The 10,311-nt window shown below is 36.4% G+C and overlaps 1 protein-coding gene across 2 annotated transcripts in view; it reads right to left on the bottom strand.

Moving 5' to 3' along the window:
• The window catches only part of ARHGAP20 (Rho GTPase activating protein 20), a 123,264-nt gene that overhangs the window by 89,815 nt on the left and 23,138 nt on the right, over nt 1-10,311 (bottom strand). The window lies entirely within an intron of this gene.

Below are 10,311 nucleotides of genomic sequence, written 5' to 3'. Positions count from 1 at the left end.
AATTTATAAATGAAAGAGGTTTAATTGCCTCACAGTTCCTCAGGGTTAGGGAGACCTCAGGAAACTTACAACCATGGCAGAAGAGGAAGCAAACATGTCCTTCTTTACATGGCAGCAGCAAGGAGAAGAGCCAAACAAAAAAGGGAAAAGTCCCTTATGAAACCATCAGATCTCATGATAACTCATTCACTATCATGATGGTAACGACCCCCATGATTAAATCACCTCTCGCCAGTTCCCTCCCATGACATATGGGGATAATGGGAACTACAATTCAAGATGTGATATGGGTGGGGAAACAGCCAAACCACATCAGGTATAAAGGTTGATATCCCTGAATATAAATCAAAAATATTTTTGTACCTCCCTGCATTTTCCAAATTTTCCAAAATGTACATATATTAATTTTATGATAAAAATGTATTCAACAATGAAAAGTAGGTATTCTATAAAATGAAAATTATAAAAAAGACCTAAATATCCTAAAATAAGTTTTTTTTAAATTGACAAAACATATAGATTTATGGTGTACAACATGATATTTTGATATATGCATACAATGTGGAATGGCTAAATTAAGCTAATTAACATTATTTTATAGACTCTACATCATAGAAATCTGACAAAGGATCACAGTTGGATTCAATGTATAGAAATTACTCTTTTCCAAAAACAAAGTTAGACTTGATGAAAAAACATACCAACCCAAAGGCATATAAATACAAAATACAGAATGAACTGGACAATTCAAGTTTAGCTGGTCTTCATTATCATGATGTTTCAGATTCAAGTGCTTTGGGGACTTACAAACTTCAAATGAAATGCTTTAATCCTATACTTTGCATATACACATATAATACTAAGAACAGAATTTGACAATAAAGAACTCCTAAAACTCATTAATAAACACTCAACCCAATTAAAAATGCCTTAAGTTTTAAATAGAAATTCCTCCCCAAAGACATACAAATGACAAATAAATACATGAAAGAATGCACAACATCATTAGAGAAACACAAATCAAAACCATGATAAGGCCACAGATGTTGTGGCCCATGCCTGTAATCCCACCATTGTGAGGCCAAGGTGGGCAAATGGCTTGAGCCCAGGAGTTTGAGGCCAGCCTTGGAAAGATAGAGAAACCCAGTCTCTGCAAAAATTAGCCAGATGTGGTGGTGTGCACCTGTGGTCCTAGCTACTCAGGAGGGTGAAGTGGGAGGATCGCTTGAGCCCAAGATTTTGAGGCTGAAGTAAGTCATGATCGTACCTCTGCACTCCGGCCTGAGTGACAGAGCGAGACTCTGTCTCAGGAAAAACAAACAAACAAACCCCACAATAAGCTATCTCTTCATACCCACTAAGATGGCTATAATAAAAAAGATAGAAAATAACAACTGCTGGTAAGGATGTGGAGAGACTGGAATGCTCATATATTGCTGGTGGGAATGGAGAATGGTGCCACTGCCTTAGAGAATAGTTTGATGGTTCCTCAAAAGATTAGAGTTACCATGAGACCCAACAATTCCACTCCAAGTGTATACCCAAGAGGAATGAAACATATGTGCAAACAAAAACTTATACATGAATGTTCACAGCATTATTCATAAATAGTCAAAATGTGGAAACAACCTAAATAAATGTCCATGAATTAACGAATGAATAAACAAAATGTGGTATGCCTATCTATACAATAGGAAGTAATGAAGTACTGATACATGCTACAACATGGATGAACCTTGAAAACATCACACTAACTGAAAGAAGTTAGCCACCAAGACCACACAGCACACAATTTCAGTTATTTGAAATATCCAGAAGAGTCAAAGTTATAAACATAGAAAACAATTGAGTGGTTGCTTAGAGCTGGGGATGTGGAAGTGCAGCAGGAGAGAATCAGGAATGACAGTTAATAGCTATGCATTTCTTTTTTGGGGATGAAAATGAAGATTTTGGTGATGGTTTCACATCCCTGTGGATATAGTAAAAACCACTGAAGTATACACTTTTAACTGGTGAATTATACCATATGAACTGTATTTCCATAAAGATGTTGTTTTGTTTTGTTTTAAAAAAGATGTCTGGCCCCTTTTCCAACAAATTACATGATCTGGGGAATTGGCCTTTTCATTTATAAATGGGAATAGTATCTGTTTCCACCTCTAGCTGTAAGAATACATAAAACATATTAATACATGAGAGAAACATTCTAGAAAGCTAGTTTCATAACTTGAAGACGACTGTATTGATCTATTGCTGCAATAACAAATTACCCCCAAACATAACATCTTAAAACAACAAACATTTATTTATTTTTTCTGAGACAGGGTCTCATTCTGTTGCCCAGGCTAGAGTGCAGTGGCACAATCACGGCTCACTGCAGCCTCAACCTCCTGGGCTCAAGCAGTCCTCCCACCTCAGCCTCCCAAGTAGGTGGGACCACAGGTGCACACCACCATGCCCAGCTAATTTTCACATTTTTCTTTTGTAGAAACAGGGTTTTACCACATTGCCCAAGCTGGTCTTGAACTTCTATCTCATGAAATTCCACCTGCCTTGGCCTCCCAAAGTGGTGAGATTACAGCCGTGAGCCACTGCACCCAGCCAAACAAGTATTTATTACCCTACATAATGTATAAGGATCAGAAACCTGGAAGTGTCTTAGTTGGGTGGGTCTTAGGTCTCAAGAGGTTGCAGTAAGGTTTCAGCCAGGGCTGGCTGCAATCTCTGAAGTCTTGACTAGAGTGGGAGGGTCTGCTTCCAAGAGCCTTCATGTGGCTATTACAGGCTTTGGTTTCTCACCTGTGGGTTTCTCCACAGGGCTGCTCATGACATGGCTTCCTCCAGATCAAGTGGTCAGAGAAAGAAAGTGTGAGAGCAATCAAGAAGGAAACTCTGCCTTTTGTAACCTAATCTCAGAAGTGGGACATCACTACTTTTACCAAATGCCATTGGTTACACAGAGCAACTCTGATACAGTGTAGCAGGGATTAGACAAGGGTATGAATACTAGGAGGTGGGAATCACACTGGAGGCCATTGTGGAGGCTAGTTACCAAAACGACATGAAAACGAGTAGACCAAAGATTCTACCTAAGCAAATGTTTGACCTTTGCACTGAAAGAGGATACTACTTACTCCTCAACAGTGTGACAGACACACTCAGAGATGTTTTATGAGTTGCAATGAAAGGGTGTACAAGAACATTCACACTGATTTTCATTCTTCTTGTAACTGAGGTATGGTTAGAATAATGAAAACACAAAACTATAGAGCTGGGGTGAGAGAAGTACGAAAAGAATTTAGTCAACTTTACTCTCCCCTCCCCTAGCACCAACAGATGAGGGGAAAAAGTCCTAGTCATGGAAAGAATGGGTGGCTCCATCAGGGTCACACAGTGCTAGAGCAAGAGACTAGAATCCATTCTCTGTGTGTTCTCATCATACTCAGAACTATGTGTCAGAAAACCAAAGGCAGTGAGTGACTCATAATCCAGATGACATGGTGAACACGTCAGCATTAATTCAATATACATTGAACAGCTGGTCACTCCAGAACGGACATTTCTTTCTGTGGCTTTTCAACACTTTGAGGAAGTGAAACTTTCTCAGGCAGCAGTAGACTCTTACCCTCTTTCCATCCAACTAAGAGTTGACCTATGGTCAAGTTGAGGCAAGACCTAAACCCGGAACACTCGGCAAATTAGACATGTGACAGGAGACCCTAAAGATTTATATATTTTTAATAATTTTATTTAATGAAAAATTATATAACAGTTACAATATGCCAAATACATTATAATATTAACTCATTTAATCCCCTATGAAGTCTTCCCCATTTTACAGATGAATAAAGTGAGACCTGAAGAAGTTAAGTAACTTGCCAAAGTTCTCACAGCTGGTAAGAAGAAAGGCCAGGGTTGAAACCTAAAAAAGAAGGCTATAGAGTCCACACTTTCTTAACCACAATAATATGAAGCTTCTCAATAACAGTAATAATTGCTCTTCTGCTTCCCTAATATGTCTTTTTCTCAAGGTTCTGAAGGAAGGTCAATCATGTAATGCCAAAACTCTGAGAAATCCTAGCTTTCAAGTTATACAGGGGAAGGGAGTATCTAGTCCAATATAGCAAGGATGTCATAGGACAGACTGCTATCCCTATGAACAGGGGTGAGGAAGGGCAAATAAACAAGCACTAACGAGGTAGTGCTTTCCTGGTACCAAAATGAAAAACGTAATTGAATCATAACTGCAATTAGCAAATTAAGCTAAAGTTAGAATTAAGAAATTAAATGGATGTGCTGTTCTGTAGCTACAAAAATAAATTGATTTGACTCCATCAAAGCCCAGTAGAATGTGGAGGACTAAATTTAATCTCCTAAAGATTTCCTACCAGAATAATACCACAAGAAAATTAGCACACTGCACCACAAACAGATGTATTTGATCATTTTTTAAAGAGTATGAAAAGTAGTTTGAAAAGAATAAAGCAATATATGGGCCTGGAAACCTTTTGTCTAACAAAGTAATGAGTTCCATTTTGGTAAAAAATTTGCCAATTTTGCCACTGTATAAAGCAATTGCTGTCTCTTTATATCTGAAGTTTACAACTTTGAAAAATGCTCATTGCAAGGAAAAACGATGGGGTTTTGCAGGCTACTGGCAATCTTCACATATTAAATTTCTACTTTGGTGTTCTCATCACATACCTTGGATCATTCACGGAACTCTCAATTATAAACCTCACAACATATTGTCCAAAACTGTAGGAATGGATCTGATGTAGAGCCAGCTGGCATGTAATGAAAGACAGCACATGGAACAGTGTTTGGCACAGAACTCTTCTAAAATAACATGTCAGTATAGTTTATGGTAATTTTGAAAAGGTCTTAAAGATTTTTAAAATTTCCTCTAAAGTTCAAAATTTTATTTAAGTCTTAAACCAAGAAACCATATCTAGGTATAGAAAGTTTATAAAATTCCAAAAAGTCTAGTAAGTTCTCTTTTAATTTTTCCTTTAAGTGATGTCAATCATTATTACAACTACCTTAGAGTCTCAGCATGAGAGTGGCCTTTATGAGGTCGTTGAGTTCATTCCCATTACTATATCTGGAAGGTCCACACTAAACTATCATAGGTAAAGGCAGTTTTTCATTCTGTTATGAAAGTAGATTTTACTACAATCCTCAGTAAACCACTGTAGAGTATAAATGTATTTCCTTCATTCGAAAGTATGATAAGCTATTATCCACTTTAGGCTAATATTGAAGTTATGATGCTAACATGACAGAGGAAAAAGGAAGTGGAATAATGAGGAATTTGTAGAACACAATGGGGGATAGTCAGAGTAGGACAATGTGAGCATGGTGGTGTGTGGTCATGCACAACAGAAGTGAATGAACCCAAAGGAAGTGGAAGCCAGTTAGCAAATGGCGCTTTCCTAGTTACAAGTGCCTTCTGACTGGGCTCTCTCACTCTATTATCTGTAACCTAAACCAGCCAATTCTATAAGTACCTAATCTTAACTCACAGCTTTGGCACATATAAACCTCCTAGAGCCTCTTCATCTTAAGTGACTGAGCAAAGCAGGTCAATCTTCCATGGCGCAAGCCCTCATCTCCCAGAGTCATTCTAGGCATACTGAGAACCTCTACATAGGGAGAACTCAAGAGTTGTCAGGGTCTACCAAAAATAAATCCAAAATATCCTGAGTTAATCCTGCTTTAGGCCAGACCTAGAAATATAATTGTCTTGCTAAAAGGAATTTAATATTAGACTCTAGCAGGCTTCCAGATTCTCCATCTTTCATCTTGTTAATTTCCCATCTGCTATGGTCTTCAAAGAGTCTCTCTATGAGAATGTGTACTTCCTTCTGCTGCTACTACTGCTACTACTACTAACAATAATAAATAGCTTACATACATATGTAGCACTGATTATGTACTAGAGACTACTTTAAGAACTTTACATATATGAGACTCATTTAGTTCTCCTTAAAATCCTATGAGGTAGGTATTATTATTATCTCTGGTTGAAAAACTTACCCAAGATCACACACACCTAGTAAGGGGAAGTACCAGGATTCAGACCCGGCAATTTGGTTTCGGAGTCTATGCACTTAGGCACTGTATCATATTCCTTTAAGACCAGACACCTGGGTTCTGGTCCTGTCTCTGACATTAATCAACTATGTGACCTAGAGGAAGTTTTTGTCTCAATTTCTGCTACGTAATGAGCCAGGATCAATGATCCACTTCTAGTTATACAATGCTGTGATGATAAAGTAGGTGCTTTTTACTAACAAGCTTGACATCAATAGATGAGCCAGAAGGCTTGAGTCTTAAAAGTTTTATATATATATATAAATTATATAATGGAAGGGAAGGGAAGTAATAATAACTAAGTTAATATTCTAAGCATTTTTACTTATTTCCTCATTTTATGTTCTATGATGTAAGCATTATGATCCATATTTACAGAGGAAAACATTGAGACTCAGAGAATAAGTAATTTATCCAAGGTCACACAGATTATTAGGATAGAGTGCCAGCATTTAAATGCAACCAAAGACCAAGCACTTTCTCCTATACCACAATTCTTCCCTGGTGTTGTCTTTCCCTCCTCTCAGCAAGATTTAAAAAGTAAGTCTGGCTAACAGCCCAAACACAATAAATTAACTTGGAGGTGGAGATGGAGATAGACAAGTGAATATCAACTTGAAAGTGGTAACAGGTTGTTACCCAAAACAAAAGTGGGTACATTTTTGTGCAATTTCTACAAAGTGGGCTGTTCACCATATCAAAATAATATATTTTTGAAGGGAAAGTTTGTATGACTTGAATTCATTCCTAAATAAACAATGAAGAAATACCGTAAGAATGCCAATATATATGAGATTTCTAAACCATATACATGAGCTCTTGTGGTATTTTGCTGCATGAAATTACTTCCTAACAATAACAAAGAAACATTTTGTTTAAAAAAATCTCCATTTTCCCTATCAAGACTTTCACAAATACCAATGAAAAAGTAAAGTGTCTTATACATTAAAGGAAGTCAGGAAAGTCAGAAACTACTGTGCTAACCTATTAAATTCCTCTTTTGGTTTGCAAATGGAGACATTAATTTATTCACTAATTCATCCAACAAATAATAACTGAATAGCAAGTATGTACAAGGTATTATTTTATTAATAAATGTGTGCTAGGACACTACAGGAAACATGCATATAAGGAGATTCCAATGAAGTATGATTGAGTGCTATGATTAAAAGATATATAGGGTGGTTTTCACACTGTGCCCAATAAATATATACAATTATTATGTGCCAATGTTTTAAAAAGGTACTGTTATGACTCCTATTTCACAGATGAGGAAACTGAGGCTTGGAGTAACCAGTTGTTATGGTATGAATGAGAGTGATCATCTTTATAGATTTTTAACAATACAATTCTCACCCAAGTTCAAGTGTTGCAACTTAATTACCAATGTGATAATATTAAGAGGTGAGGCCTTTTGGAGGTGATTAAGTCATGAGGGCAGAGCCCTTATGAAGAGAATTCGCTCCCTTATAAAAGAAGTACAAGGGAGCTGTTTGCCCCTTCCATCATGTGAGGACATAGTAAGAGATGCCATCTTAGAAGCAAGACTCCGTCTCAAAAAATAAGAAAAATCTATATGGAAGTATGGAAGTTTTTCAGTATTAAAAATAAGTTACATATCCAAATCCCAACAAGTGAAATGTACCAAAATACTCAACGTCACTTTCTTCCGAGCACTTAGCAAGTTCTCAGACTCAGTAGTTTTTCTCACCTACCCCCAGAAGACATACACTTTAGTCACCGGGTTGATCAAGAAATGTAAACTCCTTTTAAGAGATGCCTAATCAAAATTTAATTAGGAAGTCATTCTGCCAAATAAAAATACAGTGATATATTTCAGTGTCATATATAAATGACATCTGCATTGTTTGCATCAGTGTATCCCGGCTTTAGTGTGGATAAAAGAGAAAGGTTGTATCTTCACAGTTTAACACTGATTATCTAGAAACCTCAAGGGACAGTATTTTTTTAGGGGAAGTGGATAGAGGAAACAGAATTAATCAGTATAGCTGTCTTTAATTCTCTACTATAGATGTAAAAATTATTGTTTTTTAACAAATTTTTTAAACAAATACACAGTTTTGGGTAAAATTTTTTATTGGAAGCTTGTGAATATGAAGTGTCCTAAGGTTTTTCAGTTGAAAGTAGTCCTTATGTCATAGAAGCTTTAGCCTGAGATCAGGAACCAGTAATCATCTTCCCCCACTGTACCCCAGGGTGAGAATCTGCGGTAACTATACATGCAGGTACTGAAAGTTCATGCAAACCAGTGGTTCATGGGGGGGTGGGGGTGGTACTAACCTCTAGGGAACACTTTGGAATTTTGTGGAACATTTATGCTTGGTCAGTGATTTAGTGACAGCAGCCAGGGATGCTAGGCATCCCCTGGAAAGCACAGGACATCCTGCGTAGAGAAGAATTGTGGGTTCCTGCATAGCTTTTGAAAGTCCCCTGTGTAGCATATGCATGAAGAGGGGAAAAAAATCTTTATATCATTATCTATTCCTGTAACCTATTTTATATATAAGCACAAAGTATTTTTATACATTTCAATAAACACTAAATTTTTCAGAAATGTAGCTACCTTGTACATCAACAGATAATTGTACTCTGTATTGCTTGGAACCATTTCTAAAAATCACCGGGCTTCATTTTTCTGTGCTTGTTACATGACATTTCTTATCTGACTTCTCTTAAATCTGAATATATTAATTGTAACTAGTTGTAAGCATCTTTACTTAGATGTCTTTAGTGTAATCATATCTGAGCATGTACTTATTGAAATACATACTTTATTAAGAACTACTTTCATTTTTTTCTGTATGTTACTGTTAGAGTGTTTTATTATTTTTGACTTTTTAAAAATATCTGTGAATTTCATTTCAGGATATAAAAAGATGAATTTAAACACATATATAGACTTTTGTATAACCAAGGGTCATTGGGTTTAATAGAATCAAGAACTACTGACACAGGTGAAGTGCCATGCTAGGGAAAACGCTAACACTTATCTGACTCACTGAAAAATGCCACTTCTTATTGTTTTAAGTTGAGAATCAATATAATAATATACAACAATGCCCTTCCCCACACTGCCTCCCTATCACTTCTTCAAGAACTGGTGTTTACATTAGAGCCAGTTCTCCCAGATTCTTAGCTTAGTAGTAGCAAATTATGATGAGTAGCAAGTTATTTTGTGTCAAAATAACTATAAGGAAAAAAGTCAGTTTGGCTGGACATGGTGGCACACCCCTGTAATCCAAACCCTTTGGTATGCCAAGGTGGGAGGAACACTTGAGCCTGGGCAACATAGCAAGACTCTGTCTCTATAAAAAAAATAAATTAGCCAGGCATGGTAATGTGTGTCCCAGCTACTTGGAAGGCTGAGGTGGGAGGATCACTGAAGCCCAGGAGTTGGAAGCTGCAGTGAGCTATGATTGTGCCACCGCACTCAGACCCTGTCTTAATATATATATAATATTAATAATAATATACATAATATATAAAATAACATATAATTATATATAAAGACAGGGTCTGAGTGCAGTGGCACGATCATAGCTTACTGCAACTTCTAACATATATATGTATCTTTTAATCTTCAGTTAATTTCCTGGAAGTTTCTCTAGATCAGTAATTAGGGTGCACAATGCTAAGGAATGGGACCTTCAGCTCTCTCATAATCTTATAAAGATGAGATTATGTTTTTATTTTGTGCAGCTCTTGGTGCTTGTACTCTGAAGGTATGCAAAATATTTGTAAGCAATACAATTTCAGGATTAGAAAGAACCTGAAAGGGTCCTCTAGTTTAGTGATTTCTAAGCCTTTCTAATTCGGTATTCTACAGTGGGATACAGACATAGGCATATTTTTCAAATCCATAGTTAATTCTGTGCACTCTTTTTAAAAATTGTAGTAGGAACACTTAACATGAGAGCTATCATCTTTATAGATTTTTAAGTATAGAATACTGTTATCTATAGGATTCTAATGAATGCTTGGTGGAGGACCACTGTTGCATGATATAAAAGAATGCTTTTATGTTTATTTGCTTATAAAAAAGGAATATGAGATAGAATTTTAAGGAAGTATTTACAATTGACAGAAGTAATACATATTTCTTATAAAAGAAAACAATATGGACATGTATAAAACAAAAAGTAAAGTCCCTACTCCCTCCCCAGGGGTAACTACTATTAATCATTTGTATATCCT

The sequence above is a fragment of the Papio anubis genome, chromosome 12 (assembly GCF_008728515.1).
Source record: "Papio anubis isolate 15944 chromosome 12, Panubis1.0, whole genome shotgun sequence".
NCBI classification, from domain to species: domain Eukaryota; kingdom Metazoa; phylum Chordata; class Mammalia; order Primates; family Cercopithecidae; genus Papio; species Papio anubis.
The sequence above is the reverse complement of the archived record's forward strand: the minus strand, read 5'-3'. Positions and strand labels throughout refer to the sequence as shown.